The sequence below is a fragment of the Triticum urartu genome, chromosome 4A, assembly GCF_056163025.1.
Source record: "Triticum urartu cultivar PI428250 chromosome 4A, HENAU_Tu73, whole genome shotgun sequence".
Classification (NCBI taxonomy): domain Eukaryota; kingdom Viridiplantae; phylum Streptophyta; class Magnoliopsida; order Poales; family Poaceae; genus Triticum; species Triticum urartu.
In genome coordinates, this window is record NC_141876.1 from 237,372,869 (window position 1) to 237,396,145 (window position 23,277).

The 23,277-nt window shown below is 41.0% G+C and overlaps 1 protein-coding gene across 50 annotated transcripts in view; it reads right to left on the reverse strand.

Annotated features, from left to right (window-relative positions):
- The window catches only part of LOC147975480 (uncharacterized), a 28,092-nt gene extending 9,530 nt beyond the window's left edge, over positions 1 to 18,562 (reverse strand). Inside the window, exons 1-12 of one of the 50 annotated variants that reach the window (XR_015600835.1) lie at positions 18,073 to 18,555; positions 17,811 to 17,993; positions 17,634 to 17,685; positions 17,450 to 17,544; positions 17,067 to 17,184; positions 16,066 to 16,131; positions 15,770 to 15,945; positions 15,516 to 15,564; positions 15,347 to 15,417; positions 14,944 to 15,097; positions 14,790 to 14,861; positions 306 to 14,513 (exon numbers count right to left, since the gene is read on the reverse strand). The gene's annotated coding sequence lies outside the window, so the exon portion shown is untranslated. Of the gene's footprint in view, positions 1 to 305; positions 14,514 to 14,789; positions 14,862 to 14,943; positions 15,098 to 15,346; positions 15,418 to 15,515; positions 15,565 to 15,769; positions 17,545 to 17,633; positions 17,686 to 17,810; positions 17,994 to 18,072 lie in introns of all 50 variants that reach the window. The other 49 variants (XR_015600834.1, XM_087518213.1, XM_087518207.1 and 46 more) reach the window with 49 other exon arrangements.
- Positions 18,563 to 23,277: the final 4,715 nt, after the last annotated feature.

Here is a 23,277-nt window from a genome sequence, read left to right on the forward strand (position 1 = left end):
CTAGCAGTAATAGTAGTACGAGCTCTGGTAGAAAATGTAACTCGCAAGGTGCATATAGATACACTGCTGTCTTTTTTGTTTCGAAGAGAATGCTCGTGAAGAGAAGATACAAAGGATATGTTAAAAACATTTTCATGTAATAAAACTGCAGCCAACGAAGTAGATAACTGCATAGGCTATGCACCGTAATCGTGGCAGCAACCCAGCAACAGTAAATACCAGATATCAGTTGACAACGTCAAAAATAACCCAAGAATAACGTGTTATTCTTTTCAAACAGAAAAAGCATGCTCTGCATAATATACCTGGGTTAAGTCTCATCTTCCTCCATTACCCTGCCGAGGGAAACACCAAACAAGAACTTCTAGACCATCAGAATGAAGCTTCTCCATTACCCTGCCGAGCTACACTGTCATGCACGACATAACATTAATTTGGCATGTATTATGTGAAAGTCAAACTTACGTATACGCATGACAGACACTAGTTGTTCCTGTCACTTGCTCGTCTCAAAAACAGAGGAAAATCAACCTAATTGCGGGGAAATTTTGGGATCAATTTCATTCAGATCTGAGGCGAGTAGCTAGGGTTTCCGCCAGCCGGAACACGGCGGCTTAAGGGCCAAGCCCCGATAGAATTCAGAATACCTTCTCCACAAGCCAGAGGAGGGTTTATAAAGCGAATTCAGAGCTAAAAGTAGAAAGCGACAGGTTCATCAGGTAAAAGCAACGCGGTAACTTTTAAAAGTAAGTTGACAATGGTCTGAGCCGTCCAGATGAAGATCTACGGCTGAAAACGCAGCTCGGCAGCAAAGCGGTAAGTTCTTCTAAGCTTCATTGGATCGCAGATCGACGGTTGACACGCATCCAGGCAAAACTCAATGTCACTGTGCTTCATCAGGTGATCTTCTACAGTTACCTGGCCTGACAATTCCCCCCGACGAAGAACAGACTTGCCCTCAAGGATGGAAATCAGGGAATACTTTCTGAATGAAAGCCGCATCTTCCCAGGTGGCATTCTCCACTTGTAGATTGAGCCACTTGATACGCCATTGCACTACTGGAATGCTAATGTCTCCCTGGACTCGTGGGATTAGCCTTCATTCAAGCAGAGCTTAAGGCTGAATGAGGATGTTACCATGTTCATCTAGGAGAGGCAATTTAGGGTTAGGTACAGCTTCAGGACCAATGTGCTTCTTGAGTTGGCTTACATGAAAAGTGGGATGAAGCTGACAACCCTCAGGCAGGAGGAACCTATAAGCCACAACTCCAATTCTCTCCAGGACTCTGAAAGGCCCATAATATTTGGAGTGAAGTTTCAGGTGTTTGTGTATGCTCAAGCTGGTGTGTCTGTATGGTTGCAATTTGACATAGACCATATCTCCAACAGCAAGTTATCTCTTAGATCTCTTCTTGTCTGCAAAGAACTTCATTCTCTCTTGTGCTTTGAGTAAATTGTCCTTGATCTGTTGGGCTATTGTGTCCCTGTCTAGTTCAGCTTGGTGATCCTCACCTTCCGCTGGTGGTAACATTAACTCAGCAATCAGGGGGAGGTCTGGCATACAGAGCTTGAAAAGGAGTCATTTTCAGTGATGTGTGGAATGTGGTGTTGTACCACCATTCAGCCATGGAAAGCCAAGTATGCCATTTCTTGGGATGAGCAAAAGTCGTGCATCTTAAGTAATTCTCAAGACATTGATTTACTCTCTCCGTTTGCCCATCTGATTAGGGGTGGTAGGAAGTACTCATGTGTAATTTGACTCCCATTTTATTGAACAAGTGCTACCAGAGATGACTAGTGAATATCCTATCTCTGTCAGTTACTATGACTGTAGGCAGTCCATGTAATCTAAATATGTTGTCAGTGAAAGTTTGTGCTACTGTCTTTACAGTGATGGGGTGTCTCATGGCCACAAAGTGAGCATATTTAGTGAAACGATCAACCACAACCAGTATCATGTCTTTGTGTTCAGATTTGGGCAGCCCTTCCACAAAGTCCATGCTAATGTGGGTCCAAGCAAAATCTGGAACTAGGAGGGGTTGTAACAGGCTAGGGGGTGCACATGTTGTGCCTTGTTCAATTGACAGACAAGGCACTGCTGAACAAAGGTTTGCACTGCCTTCCTCATTCCAGGCCAAGTAAAAAGGATTTTCAATCTGTGATAAGTTGCTCTTTCCCGAGAGTGTCCTCCTAATTCAAACTTGTGAAAAGAAGTGAGCAAGGAATTTTCCAGTTCACTGTTGTTGCCAATCATGATTTTTCCCTTATACCCAAGCACTCCACTAGTGAGAGTATAGGGAGGTTGGCCAGTTGGATCTATTGCAAGTTTAGCAATTAAGTCAGAACATTTAGTGTCTCCTTTGTAACTATTCACCACTTCAGAAATCCAAGAGGGAATTGCAGTGCTAGAGCCCAGGGCATTTAGAGCATATTTAACTCTGGAGAGAGCATCAGCTACTCTGTTTTCCTTGCCTTTCTTGTATTCCACTGTGAAATTGTACCCCATGAGTTTAATGAGGAGTTTGTGTTGAACCCCTTCAGTTACTTTTTGCTCCTGTATGTATTTCAAACTCTGCTGGTCAGTTCTGATAATCAGAGAGGATGAAGCAAAGTAGTGTTTCCATTTCTTAAGTGCTTCATTGATTGCCAGTGCCTCTTTGTCATATGTGGACCAGCCAGCAGCTTTAGGGCCTAGAGCTTTGCTCATATATGCAATGGGCTGTCCCTTTTGCATTAACACTGCTCCTTTAGTTGTTGGGAAGAAATCAGGAAAAGTGGTCATTTGTCTGTCAGTCCATTGAAATCCTTCCTTTTTCAATGCATCAAACAATGGCTTGCAAATCAGTGCATAATTCTGAACAAACCTCCTGTAGTATCCAGCTAATCCCAAGAAACTCCTCAAGTGTGTCACATTCTGAGGTGTGGGCCAGTTTACTATGGCTTCTATTTTTGCAGGATCTGTGGAGACTCCCTTGTCAGTAACCACATAGCCCAAATACTCCACTTTGTTTTGTGCAAAGGTGCACTTAGAGAGCTTTGCATATAGCTGATGTTTCCTGAGTTCTTCCAATACTAGGGCTACATGTTCCAAGTGTTCCTTGTATGTCTTGCTAAAAATGAGGATATCATCAAAGAAAACTAGCACATAGTGTCTCAGTAATGGCCCCAATACAGTGTGCATGAGTTCTGTAAAGGTGGGAGGGCCATTTGTCACTCCAAAAGGCATTACCAAGAACTCAAACAAACCAATGTGTGTGCTAAAAGCAGTTTTCTCCATGTCTCCTTTCATTCTGATTTGATGATAACCACTTTCAGATCCAGTTTGGTGAAGATTTTGCTCCATTCAATTCATCCAAAAGATCCTCTATCATGGGTATGGGATATTTGTTTTTGATTGTGTGTGCATTCAGTTTTCTGTAATCAATGCATAGCCTCCAAGTCATGTCCTTTTTCTTGACCAAAATAGCAGGAGAGGAATATGGACTGTGACTTAATCTGATAATCCCTTTTTGGAGAAGATCTTTAATGATTTCTTCCAATGCATTTTTCTGATGATGTGGCAATCTGTATCTTCTCTGATTTATAACTGGGGCTCCAGGTTCAAGGTTAATTGCATGGTCACATTCTCTTTGTGGAGGTAAACCAGTGGGCTCTGCAAAAACATCTTTTAAGTTTTCTAATATTGTAGTAATTCCAGGTTTCTGCACAGAGTTATGTATGGTTTCCAGTTGCACTGGTTGCATCCACATCAAAGCTCCAGTAAGCATGTCATCTAGTATGTTTTCCATGTCTTGCAATATAGGAGTGCAAGGGTTAGTGGGCAAACTCTCATCCAGGAAGGTGGTTTGGTACCCATTGGGTTGTCTGATCCCCAACCTCATGTTAGGCAGATCAAAAGTGACAGGGTTGTGCTTATACATCCAGCCAGCTCCAAGTATGATATCATATCCAGTGAGTTTCAACATCCTGAAATCAGATACCAATTCTACTCCTTGGATGTTGTACTTGATGTTGTGGAGAGAAAAATCACTGTATAATTTGCTACTGTCACTTGGACTTGTTTTACTGCTGTGGCAGGGCATCCAGATTGTAAAGCAAGAGCAGGGGAGATGAAAGTAGTAGTGCTTCCACTATCCACCAAGGCTAGACCCATTGTTTTTCCAATTTGGACCTGGAGAGTAAAAGTATGTTTCTTTTTCTCTTCAGGTACTCCTGTAGTTGCATGCATGGAAATTTTGAGCTCTTGGTTATCAAGAGGTTCTTCATCCCCATATGATTGTAGCTCCTCTGCATCTACTATGTAGATAATGTCAGGGTTTTCTCCTTGTTCTTGCAGTGCCTGAACTTGTGCTTTTTGTGACATCTTGCACACTTGCTTGTGCCCTGGGAACCATGGTTCTCTGCATTTATAACAAATGCCCTTTTCTCTAGCTTGTTGTATAACAGAAGCAGGAGATGTGCTTGCAGGAAGTACAGGTTTAGATATTTCTCATGTAGTTCCTCTTGTGTAGTTCGGCACATAGGGTTTCTGAGTAATGGCAGGAGGACAAGACTTCTCAATTCTTCTGGCTAACCACATAGCTTTGTTCATGTCTGTAGGTTCTAAACATTCCAGGTGACTTTGGATGTAAGGGTTTAGCACAGCAATGAAACTATGCATATAATAGTCATCTGGTACTGCAGGGTTGTCCCTCCTCATTAAGTTCATGTGTTGTTAAAACTCTGTTATATACTGAGCAACTGAAGTTGTTGTGTTAACTTGTGAAAAGCTTTCACATTTTCACATACAGACGTTACTGCAAATCTTTGTGTGATTGCAGAGCAGAACTTGTGCCAAGGAGTATGATTGGCAATGAACCCTGTACCTCTCCACCATTGGATAGCTTCTCCTTTTAAGTATGAAACTGCTATCTCAGTTCTTTGCTCAATTGGGGTTCGAGCAGCCGAAAAATACTGTTCAATATTCTGTATCCATGAGTCTGCATCAACTCCATCGAATTCAGCAATGTTTAACTTTGCAGGTTTAACACAAAGGAGATTTCTTCGAACTTCAGGTGTATAAGGTATGTTCTTTTCTCTTCTGACCTCTGCTTCAGGTAATTCCTCCACTGTCATGAAATGTTTTGTGACCTGGCCTTGTTGTTGCTGAGGGGTGTGGAATTCTTGCTTGTTGGTTGTATGATTAGGGTGCCTATAAGGGCCCTTTGGCGTGCCATCCATGTTCATCTCTCTGTCTGTTGCTTTGTCAACTAGAACAGCAAATCCCCCAGTTGCAGGATCATGTTTATCAGTGGCAAGGTGGTTGTTTGGTAGTTGCTTTGGCCTTCCTGGAGGAACAGTCGTGCTTCCTTGCCCTGACAGCGGATCTGGTCTTTCTTCCTCCTCTTCTTCTTCGTCAACTGACTGCTCTGCTGTTAACTTCAGCAAGGAACTCTGAATTTTCTTGAAGTTCTTATGTATGCTAGCGAAGTTCTTGTTGACATAGTTTGTGAAATGGTAGAATTCCTTTCTGTCTTCCTCGCGTTCTTGCCGAAGTGTTTTTATGTCAAGTTGCAGAGATTCAAGCTCCAAACAATTAGTATCTTGCGTCTCACCTGCCATGTCTTCAGGTGCCTTGTTGGTCATTCCTTGAAGATCTGGTCCAAGGGTGAACTTGGGAGGGAGTGGGAAGGGATTTTACGCCGGTCGCCCAGCAACCAACCACACAATCTCAAATTTCTCCATCAGATCGGAGTAGAAACTGCATCGCCGGAACGAGCAGCACTGAAAGGGAGGGTTGGGTGGTATTTTCTACTGAAGAAATTTTCTTCAGAAACCACGGCTCTGCCTTTCTGCTACCGAACGATCTCCGCCGCCGCAACAGATCAGAGCCCAGATTGGATCTGGAGCTCAATTCTCGCCTCCAAGGACTACAACCTACGCTCTGTATAGCACTTGACAGACACTAGTTGTTCCTGTCACTTGCTCGTCTCAAAAACAAAGGAAAATCAAGCTAATTGCGGGGAAATTTTGGGATCAATTTCATTTAGATCTGAGACGAGTAGCTAGGGTTTCCGCTAGCCGAAACACGACAGCTTAAGGGCCAAGCCCTAATAGAATTCAGAATACCCTCTCCACAAGCCAGAGGAGGGTTTATAAAGCGAATTCAGAGCTAAAAGTAGAAAGCAACAGGTTCATCACGTAAAAGCAACGCGGTAACTTTTAAAAGTAAGTTGACAACGGTCTGAGCCATCCAGATGAAGATCTACGGCTGAAAACGCAGCTCGGCAGCGAAGCGGTAAGTTCTTCTAAGCTTCGTTGGATCGCAGATCGACGGTTGACATGCATCCAGGCAAAACTCAATGTCACTGTGCTTCATCAGGTGATCTTCTACAGTTACCTGGCCTGACAACGCATCTCCTGCAATATTTAAAAAAATTAGTATCCTTTAATTGTCATAAGGAACACGTATGTAGAGATAAAAAGTTGTCTGCAACCAGAGATAACTACATAATTATATCCAAAGAATAATTTTGCAATTTGTCAATAATCTCATGAATCATAAAGAAGGATCAATAGCTATACGTACAAAATAAATTGAATTGGCTATAAAATCATTCAACATGAAACTAAATGTGCCTGAGATTAGGGAGTTATTGGAGACACCAAATCTGATTTGAGCAATAAGGGTTATAGAAGAAAAGATACATAATGTTGACAATAAATTACATGAAACACCAGAAACTTAAACCTGATTATAAGTAGACTCCATGAACAACATGAATCGAATTCAAGAACAAACCTGGAATTTGATGCCAAGCAACATCTTGTATACATCATCACGACATCAGAGTCTAATATTCTTAACAATTTGGTCACTGCGGCCCCTAGAGTGTGTTGCCTCTTAGCGTGCTCACCAACCTTCTCAATCCAGGGCACCTTCTTCTCCGCTGGTGTGTCAGTTAAAGCAATTGAAGCGGTGCACAAGGAAAAAAAGACACACTCAAGCAAACATACCTGAAGTCACAACGGCTGTCTCGCTACCCATCTTGTCGTTTGACACCAGCGGCAGCCGGAACCTTCATATTGTCCACCTGCAGCACCCACATCTATCGAGGGAGGCCGCTAGCGGGAGGAAGGGAGGGAGGGGAAGGGGGTGGTGTGCACCTATGGGTTGGGGGAGGGGAGATCAGCAGCAACAACATGGCTAGGACATGGGTGTCTGGTCAAGGAGATGACAGATCAAGGTGGGGACGGGTGGCCATGGCGGCAAACATGACCAAGGAGGCATGACACGAGCAGAGCAGCGAGCAGCGCGGGTAAGTCAGTGGTGGCAGCGACGTGACCTCTTACGTCGGCGGCGGTGATCCCGTACCGTGGAGGCGACTCCGTACGTCGGCGGCGCGAGATCGCACGAGATCCGGCTGTGAGATCGGCGGCGGCGGCTGTGAGATCGCATGAGATCGGGCCGCATCGGGTCGACGGAGCAGTAGGGGCGGCGCCGGAGCACGAGGAGAGGGAAGGAGAGAGGCCGCATCGGGAGGGGTGGATCGAGAGGATCGGCGGCACTGTGTGCCTGTGTCCTCCAGGAGGATCGATAGGGTTTTTTTGCGGTGTGTTTTTTTTGCGTGCGCGCGTGGGGTGGGGAGGGAGACGGAGAAAAACCAGCAAAATAAAATGGACGAAAGTGGTGGGACGAAAATAAACTGTGGATATTTTTCACCAACTCACACATTAAGAGTAGAGATTTTGCTTTGTAGTATGTCTCAAGGACCAAACCTATTTGACTCATGTTCCAGAAGGTCCATTGCTGGAAATTGATGTCAAAGAGGGAGAGAGAGCACATCAAAGCTTATCATATGGGAGAGAGAGCACATCTTTTCAGATGTTAGTAAAACAAAGAGGAGAGAAGTCACATGTTTGTAAGAGGGGAAAGACATGTCAATATATGATTGTTTGCACCTTCTCATTGCTCAAATTTTTCTTGCTCTGGTTTTCTCTCACCCTACCTTCTCCTATTATCCAATATCAGATTCAAGGAGAGAAAGAGTCCATGTCTAGGAAAGAAAAACTTTGAAATTCTTAGCATATCTTTAATCCTTGGGGACATGTCTATCCAAATGAAGTACTAAGTAATCACCCATTTCATGTTATCCCAATCTTGATACTCTTTTGGTTTCCTGAACTTGCTTTAATTAGAGTATTCTTGCGTTATCTAACCTTATTTTCTCAAGTTCACCTCCTCCAAAGCTAGCTCAAGACCACAAAGTAAGTATATGTATCACACTCATGTGCATGATAATCTCTTGCTGCTGCACATATTGTTTGCAAGAAGGATTCATGAACATGAAGGTACACTTATTTTATTTACATCATCTGCTTTGATGCATATAGCCAAGATACATGTAACTCATTACTTGCTTTGACATGCTTATGCATTCACATGTTCTTATATTCCATCTTTACATGATTACATACATGTGGAGGGAGCCTATGCATGTTACATGTCCTTCCAAAGCTTTACTTGTTACTCTTCATATTTTTATCCAAAACTTTGATGTATGTTGTCATCAATTACCAAAAAGGGGAAGATTGAAAGCACAAGTGCTCCCTGGGTGATTTTGGTAATTAATATCAACATATATCTTGTTGGACTAATATTTTTATCTAATATATTTCAGATGAGTTCAACAAGAGCGTGGCAAGGGCAAGAGGATGTGGAACCCCTTCAAAATGCTAAGGACAAAGATTGGCAAAGGCTCAAGACTCTTCATTTTCATTTTAGTGATCCAAGATCACATTGAGTCCATAGGAAAGACAATACTATTAAAAGGGGATGAGGTGTTGCTTAATGATCTACTTGCTCACAGTGCTTAGTGATATTGCTCCAAAACCCTCAGCCACTTTCTCATTTCCACATATGTCCAAAACCTAAAAGTCAAACACGGCCCCACCGATTTGATCTATCCAACGCCACCGAGTTCATTTGACCTAGTCAGTGCCAGAAACCCTAAACGGTCTCACCGATCGGGATCTTGGTCTCACCGAGATGGCCTTGCAAACTCTTTGTTGCCTGTTGTAATTATTTCATTCTCACCGAAATGTGCAATCGGTCCCACTGAGTTTGCTTGACTAGCTCTTTGTTTGCTCATTGCTGAAATCGGTCTCACCGAGATGAGGTTTTGCCCTAACCCTAGCACATCGGTCCCACCAAGTTGATCATGTTGGTCCCACCAAGATTCCTAACGTTCACATTTTGAACCGAATCGGTCTCACCAATTTCTTCTATTCGGTCTGACCGAGTTTGGTCAAATGTGTGTAACCGTTGGATTTTGTGTGGAGGCTATATATACCCTCCACCCCTTCTCCATTTGAGAGAGAGCCATCAAAACGTGCGTACACTTCCACTACTCATTTTCTGAGAGAGAACCACCTACTCATGTGCTGAGACCAAGTTTTTTTTTGGACCTTCACTTTTTTTATAGCCTCTTTTTTCTTTCTTTTTTTATTTTTCGTCCGGAGTCTCATACCGACTTGTGGGGGAATCATAGTCTCCATCATCCTTTCCTCACATGAGACAATGCTCTAATAATGATGATCATCACACTTTTATTTACTTACAACTCAAGAATTACAACTCGATACTTAGAACAAAATATGACTCTATATGAATGCCTCCGGCGGTGTACCGGGATGTGCAATGGATCAAGAGTGACATGTATGAAAGAATTATGAATGGTGACTTTGCCACAAATATGATGTCAACTACATGATCATGCAAAGCAATATGACAATGATGAAACGTGTCATAATAAACGGAACGGTGGAAAGTTGCATGGCAATATATTTCGGAACGGCTATGAAAATGCCATAATAGGTAGATATGGTGGTTGTTTTAAGAAAGATAATGGTGGGTGTATGGTACCGGTGAAAGTTGCGCGGCACAACAGAGACTGGCAATGATGGAAGAGTGAGAGTGTGTATAATCCATGGACTCAACATTAGTCATAAAGAACTCACATACTTATTGGAAAAATCTATTAGTTATCGAAACGAAGTACTATGTGCATGCTCCTATGGGGATAGATTGGTAGGAAAAGACCATTGCTCATCCCCGACCGCCACTCATAAGAAAGACAATCAATAAATAAATCATGCTCCGACTTCATCACATAATGGTTCACCACTACGGGAATCATAAAATTTAACACAAATATCTCTCAAACTCACAACTACTCAACTAGCATGACTCTAATATCACCATCTTCATATCTCAAAACAATCATCAAATATCAAACTTCTCATAGTATTCAATGCTCTATATGAAAATTTTTATTATACCCATCTTGAATATCCATCATAGTAGGACTAATTTCATAACCAAAGCAAATTAACATGTTGTTCTAAAAGATTCTCAAAATAATATAAGTGAAGCATAAGAGTTCGACAATTTCTTCAAAATAAAACTACCGCCATGCTCTAAAAAGATATAAGTAAAGTACTAGAGCAAATGATCGACTATTCCAAAAGATATAAGTGAAGATCAATGAGTAGTTGAATAATTATGTAACTATGTGAAGACTCTCTAACATTTAAGAATTTCAGATCTTGGTATTTTATTCAAACTTCAAGCAAAACAAAAAAAAATAAAATAACGATCCAAGCAACACACATATCATGTGCTGAATAAAAATATAGCCTCGAGTAAAGTTACCGATGAACGAAGACGAAAGAGGGGATGCCCTTCGAGCTTAGGCTCTTGGTTGTCCTTGAATATTACCTTGGGGTACCTTGGGCATCCCCAAGCTTAGGCTATTGCCACTCCTTATTCCGTAGTCCATCGAATCTTTACCCAAAATTTAAAAACTTCACAACCCAAAACTTAACAGAAAATCTCATAAGCTCCGTTAGTATAAGAAAATAAATCATCACTTTTGGTATTGTTATGGACTCATTCTAAATTCATATTGGTGTAATATTTATTGTGTTCCAACTTCTCTATGGTTCATACCCTCCGATACTACTCATAGATTCATCAAAATAAGCAAACAACACATAAAAAACAGAATCTATCAAAAATAGAACAGTCCATAGTAATCTATAGGTTTCGAATACTTCTGTAGCTCTAAAACTCCTGAGAAATTAAGAAGTCCTAAAAAATATGTTTATTAATCTACTGCAAGTGGAATTGGTATTTTATCGCTCTGGTAAAAAACTAAAATTATTCTTGTGAGCGCATACTTTCTGGTTTTTACAGCAAGATCAAATAACAATCACCCAAGAAGATCATAAAGGCTTTACTTGGCACAAACACTAATTAAAACATAAAAAACACAATCATAACAGAAGCTAGATTAATTAATTATTACTAAACAGAAGCAAAAAGCAAAGAGCAAAAATAAAATTGGGTTGCCTCCCAACAAGCGCTATCGTTTAACGCCCCTAACTAGGCATGATGATTTCAATGATGCTCACATAAAAGATAAGAATTGAAACATAAAGAGAGCATCACGAAGAATATGACTAGCACATTTATATCTAACCCACTTCCTATACGTAGGGATTTTGTGAGCAAACAACTTATAGGAACAATAATCAATTAGCATAGGAAGGCAAAACAAGCGTAGCTTCAAGATTTTCAACATGTATAAAGGAAACTTGATATTATTGCAATTTCTACAAGCATAAATTACTCCCTCATAATAATTTTCAGTAGCATCATGAATGAATCCAACAATATAACTATTACATAAAAAGCATTTTTTTTCATGAGCCACAATCATAAAAAAAAATTTACTCTCCACATAAGCAAAATTCTTCTCATTCGGAATAGTGAGAGCATCATAAGAAACTCGAATACTATAAATTGTTTCCACATTAAAGGAGAAATGTTTAGAAAAAGGGTAATCATAATCATGACAAGTTTTATAAATATAATCATCTCTACTTTTTATAGCATAAGTATCATCATAATAATCATCATAAGTAGTAACTTTGTTCTCATCATAATCAATTAAAACCTCTTCCAAAATGATGGAATCATTACTAAATAAAGTCACGACCTCTTCAAATCCACTTTCATAATTGTCACAATAAGATTCAACATCCTCCAAAATAGTGGGATCATTACTTCCTAAAGTTGACACTCTTCCAAACCCACTTTTATCAATATAACCATCATAAATAGAAGGCATACTATCATCATAATCTAAGCAACTGAAGAAAACTCATATAAAAATACAGGTTTTGCTTCCAAAAAAGGCGCTCTAATCATACTCAAGCCCTTACAAGGTAGTGATGAGTTTCACGCGCTCTAAGCCCCAGTAGATGCTATTCGTACAGTATGTTTGCAACGAGCGAAAGTTATGAAAATTTGCATATCAAAACTTGGAAGGTTAAATAAATCATATTCATGAAACATAACATCCCCAAATTTGAGACAAACATTAATTGCAGCAAATAAATTCTCAAACATGTCATTCTCATCAAACATAGCATCCCTAAGCTTGAGCCTTTTCATATCATAAGCATAATCACTCTCATCATTAATAGTATGGATAGCACCTATAGTATTGACATTATCATCACTAGTAGAATGCCTGTGCGTTGCCACGGACATTTTAAAAAAATTGACTAATTTGTCATGATAATGTTCCACTGGAAAAAACATATGAGGTTTACGGATATATGATATTCCCCCGCACACGTGGTGATTATGCCAATATTATGACACTGGCAAACCTCAAAAAAAATATTATGACACTGGCAGAATCCACGCACTAAACATGTGATGGTGACCAGGCTTGGTTAGCGGTTGAAACGTGCCTATGTTTAAGAAATGTTTACTCAAAACAGATAGTTCCAGGGATAATTTATTTAAAGGAAAAGGAGATATTTGGGTACAACCCAAATTACCGCATACATTTTAGGGAACAAATTTCATCAACTCACCATCTAAAATAGATGGACTTCTTATTAGGGGTAGATAGAGTTGCAGAATAATAGAAAACGATGTTATATATACTCCATGATGGACTTTCTTATTATGGCCATAATTCTGTGAAGCAAATAGTGAAGACTCAATAGCATGAAGTTATTCCTTTTAAAAGGTAAGTCACATAACACCTATAAATCTATTTTTCCTTCCTCTTGGACACACAATAAACCGTGTCATTCTATATAGAGGAAATAAACTAATAACTACAAACAATAGCCTTCTACTTTGCGCAACAATCAGTATAAATATATTTTTATGACATTGTGCTAACGGGATCTAGGGGGTGGCTGCCCCGCCCATGCATCACCGTAACTTGGAGGTTGCGGTAAATCGATAGTCTTGGAAGAGTGGGCTTGGTCAAGTCGGTCATGTAGTAGCAGTAGCACGTGCATAAAAGTTTCAGGCGATATTTCCATTTTTTAGTGAAATGAAAGTAGAGAAGGATAAGCTAAGGCCATGTATGCACAACCAACATATGAAAGACCAATGTACTATAGTCGGACATCATTTCAGTTCATAGATAATCAGTGAACAAGAGGGCATCAATTTAGTTCAAAACCAACCTTCTATATAAATTCATGCTAATTGAAAGGGTAAAACTACTAACCCATCTCCAGTAATTCTACAGCCAGAGAAAGTTAGAACATAACTGCTCATTATAAATTCTAGAAATGATTTTCATCACTATTCCATGTTACAAAAAATACCCCCACCCAAAGGTTAAAACCTAAGAGAGAGAAAAATGTATTTCAGAGTTCATGTAATATCCAGAAAATATTGAGCATCAACTGATCCACACATATTGCAGCCTAGAGAAAATGGCTATCTGAATTTCTAAGAACTTATGAATGCTTAATAAAATCAATTAGCTTTAGGAGAAACATACTCAACCACTATCTGAGTCAACTGTTACTCATTAATTCCCTATTATGACTTTTTGTGCTACCACTACAACCTAAAACAGTAAATCATATAACAGCAAATTGAGGTACATCCAAGTGAATCGGACCCTGATTACTCTATGTACAAAGGATCACCAATTGGTTTCTTATACATATATAAAGATTGATCCGCATATTGAATTTAGTATTATCAGAAGAATATGCGATTGATGCACATAACTATTGCTTGTGCTTAAAAAAAATACAAATTGGCAATGTGGATGTAAAACTGCAACCAATGGTATAAAATGAGCTATTCTGCTTCCGCTCGTTAGATTTTCAAAGACGATTTAATGAGTGGCAAGCACAAACAATAGTTTCCACTGCAAATAACCCCCAAAACGAAAAGGAAACAAGCTAGTGTGGAATGGGTAATACACCAGAGACCACTATTGCACTAATTGACGATAAATAAATATAGAAGGTGGAGGGATAAATGTCTCAATGGCTTTAAAACATGAAAATTCTTTAGACGAACTTGTAAGCAGGACTCACCTGTTCACACCTTCAGCACCAGATTCAAGCAAGAATAAACATACACACACATATGGAGTCTCATATTCCAACTATAGAATGGATCCATAACTGCATATTTCCTAATAAATTCATCAAATAATGTTAATTAGCATAGCCATCTTGTATATATGGCTTTACTCTGGAGATAAAATTATTAATATCTGCTAGATACAATAATGTTCTAGACATTGTTGTGAGCAAAAAATATGGGTCTCCAAATCTGAACTAACAATATTAGCCCAACAGATTAGGAAATCTGCTCCTACATGATGCATGATAGACCATCGATCTTATCTTCATCAACGAAAAGGAAAAGAATGAGAATAAAACAAATTGTAGTGACTGTGGGTACGAACATTTTCAGCAATCAGCAGTCATGCATTTAAAATGTCTGAGATGCTTCCGATTCCCCCACCAATTGAAACACCCTAATAAAAGCTCTAATCAGATCCAGCGACTCGGCAAAAATACAAAAAAAGGAAAAGAGCTTCCACTAAAAGCAATTGGTACCGTTCTTTCCTTCTTCTTATTTTCCGAAGGCAACCAATTTTCATCTCTCAAAGCTTCATCAGCTGCACATAGAGCATATATGCTATAAATCCCATTCTTTCATTCTTCTGATTTTCCGAAGGCAGACAATTTGCATCCCTAAAAGACTCATCAGCTGCACATAGAGCATATGCTATAAATCCCGATATAGATCTACTGTCATGGAAACAAAAATGTTCAATAACCAATTCGAAATATGAAACAAAGTTTAACTATGAGACATAAAACATCACCAGTTACATATTAGTCATATGATAGCATCTCATCAGAACATAACAGATTTCCAATTGTAGAAGAGAGACAATCGGTCTACCACAATGAACGTGTAATTAATAACTTCTATCTACTTAAATCATAGAGATACCTGGCAGAAGAAACGCCAAAGATAGGTCCAACAACGTGTTGTGGCATTGTAGACTGTTACTCCAAATGGCACTGAAGATAAGGGTCCTTATATCAGCACCAGTTATCACATGACAGTATTGCAGCATTGTCTACGGGAAAGCATGTATAGTATGCTGAAACATAACAACCTTATTTAAATTTCTCTTGAGCGGCTTATACATGAAATCCAAGAATGCACTGATACAGATACATGTATTAGTATAAGGCTGATAAGGATACGTAAATTCGCCATTTCCTAAAAGCACCAATATGGGGATACGCTTTTTTTAGTTCACAAAAAACATATCATCACCATCAGCTAATTAAAATTCAGTTCATTGAATCAGTACACAACTTCATCAGCATTTTGTGCATAACATTCCCATCAGCGAGGGTGAGTTACCGAGCATGGCACAGAGCAGGGCCGACCTCGGCAGGTATGGGCAGAGTGCTCACCAGTCCGGTCAGATCTGCCAACATCCCGAGCTCCACCATGGCAGGCAACTCAAAGTCCCGGCCTTTGGCGAGAGAACAAACACAACCAGTAGTCAACAAGATGAGAAGAAGCAAGAAATCACGCTGGATCAAAAGGATGTCAAGTAGCAATTCATATATGATAAATCACAAGTGGAACAATCATGTGCAGAAAAGGGAACAACAATCCAATCTTACAGCTACAGTGGGAAAACCAATTTATACCGGATAGTTAGGCCTCGTGTCCACGCCTCCTCGTCGAAGAAATACATGGGAGTGACAACTACGAAACTAAAGCAAAACAACACAGAAGAAACCTACCCATGAGAATAGAAAAATAACTAAAATAATAATAATTGGAAGAGAATGAATGGAGTTACCGTCAGCCAGCTAAGGTCTTGATCATTAGTTTCCTTTTATATTGAGGGATTGATTGTTACTTTCCTACCCAGGCAAACATATAACTAATAATATATATGCTGTGAAAGAAAAATAAGATATAGAGTAGCCTTAGAAATACTTCTCTTTTCCTACTTAAGCGATGGTGTACGAGCATGAATTAAATCTAATTTTGAGGGGTTGCATACGAGATTGTATTCAATAATTCATATGATAGCAAAAAAAATGCTTCCATCCTGATCTTTCACACCCAATAATTATTTGTCTTATCCTTTATAACATATTGTATATCTATTTCCCACATTAATATCTATTTCCCTAGCACTACATGACCATCAGGTAATGTAGGTGCTGAACATTACGACTGATAAGCTTCTTGTCAGCAAAAACGCTTTAAAAGTCAACGCTGAAAAGATAGTACATCTACTGGAAGCAGCAAGAATGCAGCACACAATTACATACATATATCATTTATAAATGTAATCTTCGTTCCTACTTAACAATGAAACTGGCAGCGGGGATGCATAATATAAACCCAGATGCAATAATTGATGTCTATACTTTACTGGGTGATGGGAACATGTAGGCTGCATCATACGAATCCATAAGCAATTGGAATTCTACAAGGAGGCAAACAAATCGCTATGTGAGAATGACTCTTTCCTCGATAATGGCTGTTTTTATGTTTCGAACAAAACAACGGCAAAGCTTATGAGACCTTGTTTGGTCTGATCCTATGAGAGAATGTAAGCCCTGCCCAAATTGAACAACACTACAGAGGACTAAAAAACAGAGTGCAAATTCAGGAGGACTAAACCATTACATACCCAGTGGTCATTCACATCGACTACCTTAGTCCTGCGTCGTTCTCCAACAGCACATCGTCCATGGCCATGGCCTCGCACAACATCGTCCAGCGCAGCAGCGATGCCTGCTGCACACATTCTTCCAGTTTACGCTCCCCACATGCCGCAAAAGACCAACGAAACACATCCGTGCACGAATCATTCAACAAGGTGGCCCAAATCAGTGCCAATTCAAGGCCAGCAGTAGCAAAAATCATGTACATAATGAGAATTTCAAAAGGAAAGATCATGCATATATATATATATAGAAGAAACACTAATAGACATGATTTTGAGGAATCCAAGAATCTGGTAAAAGTTAAATGTCAAATGTATAGGGATTATTAGTATTATCTTTCTCATACCTTCTCTTCATTCTGGAAAAGACAATGATTAGAGATATATATACCATGCAGATAATTGAGATTTTGTTAACACGTGCTACACACATCAACCTGCACTGTGTTGGTAAATTATTCAGAAAAAAATTAAATTGACATAGAGCAGGAAGAAATCATATTTCAGTCTTGAAATAGAAAAATAGTATACCTATTATCCCATCTCAGTAAATATTTGCCACTCAAGACAGTAGTACAATAATCTGTACCAACAATATAGGGCAGGTCATAACCAAAAACTCAAGACGAGTTTGAGCTCTTTATTGAGAATCAGACCAAGAACCATAGAAAATTTAAGAAAGAAGACGGAAGACGAGGCATAGCTTACTGTGTGGTTGGACCCGATCCAGCCGAAGAGGAAGCAATCAGGCATCATGGACCCTGTTGCGGAAGGCCTCGATGGCAAATAAGGACCCCAGCCGGCAGGGCGGTGTTTTGAGCAATGGCAAGACGGAGACGTCGACATGCTTCACGAGCAGCCCCGGGACAGACTCCTCAAACACCTCCACTGCTGTTCAACGAAGGGTCAGGTACGTCTGTGTCTGTGCGTGCGTGAGCAAAGAGAAGAAGGTTCAGATCAGAGAGCGTACTGGCGTGGAGGAGCCTTGCGAAGAGAGCCCATCCTCGAGATGCCCAATCCATACCATACTGCATCCCGCGCAGCCGCCGTTGACGACCGAAGCACATCGTCCCACTTCGATTCCATCCAGTGGGAGGTCCGCGACATCCATATGGAGCCACCTCCGTTGCCAATTCCACCTCCCGAGTACCGCATCACCTGGCTGTCTTCTTCATCTCCGGCAAGCCAACGCCATCGGGTTTCCGTAACCTCCACGACGAGTGGAGTAGCCACAGGGGTCGCGATGTGGGCGCTGAAAAGGGAGGAGGTGGGCAGGGCTCCGGGGTATGCGTGGGTGCGCGGAGAGAGAGAGAGGGTCGCCGCCGCCGCCGCCGCCGCCGTGATCCAGATCGAGTTCCCAGGCGCGGGGAGAGATCGTTAGTTTTTTTTCTTTGTGTGAGGGGTCGTCGTACGGTTCTTTTTCGCGAGGGCGGTCGTCGTCCGGTTTTTTTCTCGCGCGAGGGGGCATCGTGCTTGGGTGTGAGGGAGGTGGGAGGATTGATAAAAAAATCAGCGAAAATAAACCATGGAAACTATTCATCAATTTCTATTAGGAGTAGAGATCACAATAAATAATAGGAGCAACATCATTTGGGGATACCTTTTTACCTTTGTTTTTTACGTTTTTTCTTTTTCTTCTTCACATCATGTGGGTTTAACTTTTTTTGGAGCTCTTTATTAATGAGATTGGTTGGATAGAAGGCTCTTTCTCATTACCTGATTCATCATAAGAAAAAATAGGAGGATATTGGAAAATATCTTCTCTTTCATTAGTATTCTCTTCATCTTCTAATTGTTTTCTTGACTTTATGTAATTGGTAATATAAGGATTTTCAATGCAATTCATCACATAATACATATAAATTTCCTCTATATCAAAATCAAGAACTTTATCAAAGACAAATTCTGAAATATCCTTACTTATACGTTTCATTTCTTCATAACCCAGAAGCAAACTAAATTCATTATGATGCGCAAGGGAAATCAAGTCATCACAATTTTTGGACATGTTTCGATCATGAAACAATTTGCATTGGATATTTAAATGACCATGTTTATTGCAAATTTCATAAGGATGGCTAAGAAAATTTAAAATTTCAGCACAAACATCTAGCCTTTTTTGCAACCATTTAGTTTTTAAATACTTATGCCTCTTGCAAAATCTATCTTCCCTATTTGGTGTGTACTTGCAAACCCTATGCACTTCACAAAAATTGACATGCTTATAAGAGATATTTTCATCATGACTAGTGCAATCATCAGTAATACTATGGATATTCAAAGAGTTCGTACTAACAACATTGCAATCATGCTCATCATTAAAAGATTTAATGCCAAACATATAATGCATTCTTCTTCTAGCATTTTGGCACAATTATCGGAATCCTTATTTTCATGAAAGATGTAAAAAAGATGAAGCATATGAGGTACCCTCAATTCCATTTTTTTGTGATTTTCTTTTATAAACTAAACTAGTGATAAAACAAGAAACTAAAAGATTCGATTGCAAGATCTAAAGATGTACCTTCAAGTGCTAACATCCCCGACAACGGCGCTAGAAAAGAGCTTGATGTCTACTACACAACCTTCTTCTTGTAGACGTTGCTAGGCCTCCAAGTGCAGAGGTTTGTAGGACAGTAGCAAATTTTCCTCAAGTGGATGACCTAAGGTTTATCAATCCGTGGGAGGCATAGGATGAAAATGGTCTCTCTCAAACAACCCTGCAACCAAATAACAAAGAGTCTTTTGTGTCCCAACACACCCAATACAATGGTAAATTGTATAGGTGCACTAGTCCGGCAAAGAGATTGTGATACAAGTGCAATATGAATGGTAGATATAGGTTTTTGTAATCTGAAAATATAAAAACAGCAAGATAACTAATGATAAAAGTGAGCGTAAACGGTATTGCAATGCTAGGAAACAAGGCCTAGGGTTCATACTTTCACTAGTGCAAATTCTCTCAACAATAATAACATAATTGGATCATATAACTATCCCTCAACATGCAATAAAAAGTCACTCCAAAGTCACTAATAACAAAGACCAAACGAAGAGATTATTGTAGGGTACAAAACCACCTCAAAGTTATTCTTTCTGATCGATCTATTCAAGAGTCCGTAGTAAAATAATACTAAGCTATTATTTCCGTTCGATCTATCCTAGAGTTCGCACTAGAATAACACCTTAAGACACAAATCAACCAAAATCCTAATGTCACCTAGATACTCCAATGTCACCTCAAGTATCCGTGGGTATGATTATACGATATGCATCACACAATCTCAAATTCATCTATTCAACCAACACAAAGAACTTCAAAGAGTGCCCCAAAGTTTCTACCGGAGAGTCAAGACAAAAACGTGTGCCAACCCCTATGCATAAATTCACGAGGTCACGGAACCTGCAAGTTGATCACCAAAACATACATCAAGTAGATCACGTGAATATCCCATTGTCACCACAGATAAGCACATGTAAGACATACATCAAGTGTAAATCCTTAAAGACTCAATCCGATAAGATAACTTCAAAGGGAAACTCAATCCCTTACAAGAGAGTAGAGGGGAAGAAACATCATAAGATCCAACTATAATAGCAAAGCTCGCGGTACATCAACATCGTGCCGAATCAAGAACACGAGAGAGAGAGAGATCAAACACATAGCTACTGGCACATACCCTCAGCCCCGAGGGTGAACTACTCCCTCCTCGTCATGGAGAGCGCCGGGATGATGAAGATGGACACCGGAGAGGGATTCCCCCTCCGGCGGGGTGCCAAAACGGGTCTAGATTGGTTTTCGGTGGCTACAGAGGCTTGAGGCGGCGGAACTCCTGATCTAGGTTTCTGTTTGGAAGTTTGGGTATATATAAGAGGTGTTGGAGTCGGGAATAAGTCAGGGGGGTCTCCGAGGCGGCCACGAGGTAGTGGGTGCGCCCGGGGGGTAGCCCCCCCCCCACCCTCGTGGGTGCCTCGGGACTCTTCTGGCCCATCTCTGATACTCCGTGGACTTCTTCTGGTCCAAAAATAGTCTCCATGAAATTTCAGGTCAATTGGACTATGTTTGGTTTTCCTTTTCTGCGATACTCAAAAACAAGAAAAAAAACAGAAACTAGCACTAGGCTCTAGATTAATAGGTTAGTCCCAAAAATCATATAAAATATCATATAAATGCATATAAAACATCCTAGATGGATAATATAGTAGCATGGAACAAACCAAAATTATAGATACGTTGGAGACGTATCACCAAGACATTCCAATCCAACCACAAGAATCTTGATCTCTAGCCTTCCCCAAGTTGCTTTCCACTCAAATCACCTTTCCACCATAGCCAAATCCATGAGAAAGAGTTGAGTGTTGGGGAGACTATCATTTGAATCACAAGAGCAAGGAGTTCATCATCAACACACCATCTATTACCTTTTGGGTGGTGTCTCCTAGATTGGTTAGGTGTCACTTGGGAGCTTCCGACAAGATTGTGGAGTTGAACCAAGGAGTTTGTAAGGGCAAGGAGATCGCCTACTTCGTGAAGATCTACCCGAGTGAGGCAAGTCCTTCGTGTGTGATGGCCATGGTGGGATAGACAAGGTTGCTTCTTCATGGACCCTTCGTGGTGGAGCCCTCCGTGGACTCGCGTGAAGGAAATATGCCCTAGATGTTGGAAATATGCCCTAGAGGCAATAATAAAAGCATTATTATTATATTTCCTTGTTCATGATAATTGTCTTTATTCATGCTATAATTGTGTTATCCGGAAATCGTAATACATGTGTGAATAACAGACACCAACATGTCCCTAGTAAGCCTCTAGTTGACTAGCTCGTTGATCAACAGATAGTCATGGTTTCCTGACTATGGACATTGGATGTCATTGATAACGAGATCACATCATTAGGAGAATGATGTGATGGACAAGACCCAATCCTAAACATATCACAAGATCGTATAGTTCGTTTGCTAGAGTTTTTCCAATGTCAAGTATCTTTTCCTTAGACCATGAGATCGTGTAACTCCCGGATACCGTAGGAGTGCTTTGGGTGTGCCAAACGTCACAACGTAACTGGGTGACTATAAAGGTATACTACGGGTATCTCCGAAAGTGTCTGTTGGGTTGACACGGATCAAGACTGGGATTTGTCACTCCGTATGACGGAGAGGTATCACTGGGCCCACTCGGTAATGCATCATCATAATGAGCTCAAGGTGACCAAGTGTCTGGTCACGGGATCATGCATTATGGTACGAGTAAAGTGACTTGCTGGTAACGAGATTGAACGAGGTATTGGGATACCGACGATCGAATCTCGGACAAGTAACATATCGATTGACAAAGGGAATTGCATACGGGGTTGCTTGAATCCTCGACATCGTGGTTCATCCGATGAGATCATCGAGGAGCATGTGGGAGCCAACATGGGTATCCAGATCCCGCTGTTGGTTATTGACTGGAGAGTCATCTCGGTCATGTCTACATGTCTCCCGAACCCGTAGGGTCTACACACTTAAGGTTCGGTGACGCTAGGGTTGTAGGGATATGTATATGCAGTAACCCGAATGTTGTTCGGAGTCCCGGATGAGATCCCGGACGTCACGAGGAGTTCCAGAATGGTCCGGAGGTAAAGATTTATATATGGGAAGTCCTGTTTTGGGCATTGGGACAAGTTTCGGGGTCATCGGTATTGTACCGGGACCACCGGAAGGGTCCCGGGGGTCCATCGGGTGGGGCCACCTGTCCCGGGGGGGCCACATGGGCTGTAGGGGGTGCGCCTTGGCCTACATGGGCCAAGGGCACCAGCCCCAAGAGGCCCATGCGCCTAGGGTTTCAAGGAGGAAGAGTCCTAGGAGGGGAAGGCACCTCCTAGGTGCCTTGGGGAGGAGGGATTCCTCCCCTTGGCCGCACCCCCTAGGAGATTAGATCTCCTAGGGCCGGCGCCCCCCCCTTGGCCCTCCTATATATAGTGGGGAGATGGAGGACTTCTTACCCTTGCCTTTGGTGCCTCCCTCTCCCTCTCCAACACCTCCTCCTCCATAGTGCTTAGCGAAGCCCTGCCGGAGTACTGCAGCTCCATCACCACCACGCCGTCGTGCTGCTGTTGGAGCCATCTTCCTCAACCTCTCCTTTCCCCTTGCTGGATCAAGAAGAAGGAGACGTTACGCTGACCGTACGTGTGTT